Source organism: Arachis ipaensis, chromosome B03 (assembly GCF_000816755.2).
Source record: "Arachis ipaensis cultivar K30076 chromosome B03, Araip1.1, whole genome shotgun sequence".
NCBI lineage: Eukaryota > Viridiplantae > Streptophyta > Magnoliopsida > Fabales > Fabaceae > Arachis > Arachis ipaensis.
In genome coordinates, this window is record NC_029787.2 from 74,108,033 (window position 1) to 74,109,480 (window position 1,448).

General features: G+C 30.6%; 1 protein-coding gene across 1 annotated transcript in view; it reads right to left on the reverse strand.

Moving 5' to 3' along the window:
* LOC107630565 (vacuolar protein sorting-associated protein 54, chloroplastic) overlaps nucleotides 1-296 on the reverse strand; it is a gene marked incomplete in the record, with an annotated part of 19,911 nt that extends 19,615 nt beyond the window's left edge. Inside the window, 1 exon segment of the mRNA XM_021118986.1 lies at nucleotides 28-296.

Genomic DNA, 1,448 nt, shown 5'->3' on the forward strand with positions numbered 1-1,448 from the left:
TGGGGAGTCCATGGCTTATTCTCTCTTCTCTTTTTCTAATTCAGGGAGTGAGGAGGGGCATCACTTCTATTTTCTTTTGGTTGAAGTTGTTGAATGTTGAGTGCAGTGGAAGGTTCGCGAATTCTTTTCAGTTTGGAATTTGGGTAATGTGTGTTGGGGGAGATGGCGGAAATGAGGTTGGGATCTGCGAGGAGGAACAAGAGGGGAGCGCGAGAGTTAGAGAGATGGAGGTGGTGTCGTTCTCGGTTTACTTGCTTTACAGCAATGAACTAAAATGGAACGAGATGGTGCTAGAAAAAATTAAAAAGAAAATAAAAGACATTATTAAGAAAGGAAATGAAATGGAGAGATAATTCTCATAACGCAACCATTACCTACATTTTTAATTTATAAATATTCAATAAAATTTAAAATTTATAATGATAATTATGTATAATCAAGAATCATGCGGGACCATAGGTGGAGGAGACTTATAATAAGTTTATCTTTGACAATAATTTAATATTTTTTTATATGTATATGTGAATTAAAATATCAATAATGTTTTGTAATCAAATGAATTATACTATTTATATGTAACTGTCTTTTAATGTAAATGGCTTATTTTTCTATGTTTATATGTAGATTTCATTTTTTTTTTATTTTTCTATATTTTTTGTAGATTTTTTCCTCTTGTTTCTACAAATTTTTCTTTTTACGATTTGTAACAATCTAATTTTTAATATGACATACACATACCAAAAGATCAAGTATTATTAACTTAAAACTACACTGATTCTATTATTAATAATATCAAGCTTATAATCGAGTTAACGAAATTTAATTTTTATAAAAAATCTTCTTTAAAGAAACTAGCCCCATATAAGAAGTCCTAATTTGATGCCTAAACTAGCCTAGTCTTCTAACCTTATCTCTTAATAAACAAAAGTGAGAGTCTAAGACAAAAGAAACACTAAACCAAAGAGCTGTCAAATGATGTTGATGTCGCTACCTAATCGCTATCAGAAGTCAAGTCCATGATTTCTATATCCATCTTAGGATCCTCATTGTAACGACTATATTTTTGAAAAATATAAATATAAATGAATTATAATTTATTTTATTTAAAAATATTACTATCGAGCGCGATATCTACCGATATGAGTAAATATTGGTACTCTTTGATGAATTAATGCATACACACACATATATATAGAGGTAATGTCCAAAATGGTTCATGAAATTTTCAACTCGCTTTAGATTAGTCCCCCACTTTTTAAAATGACCAAACGTTTTAACGGCGCTGAGGTGTACAGTTAAGTGCCAAGTGCATGCTGATGTGGACACACAATGAGTTTAACTCAAATTGGTATCCCAAGTTTGATTAAAACACCCAAATTGATCCAATTCTCACTTATAAAATCCTAACCCCCAAATGTTCATCTTTGTTCTTCGTATTCATCTTAGTT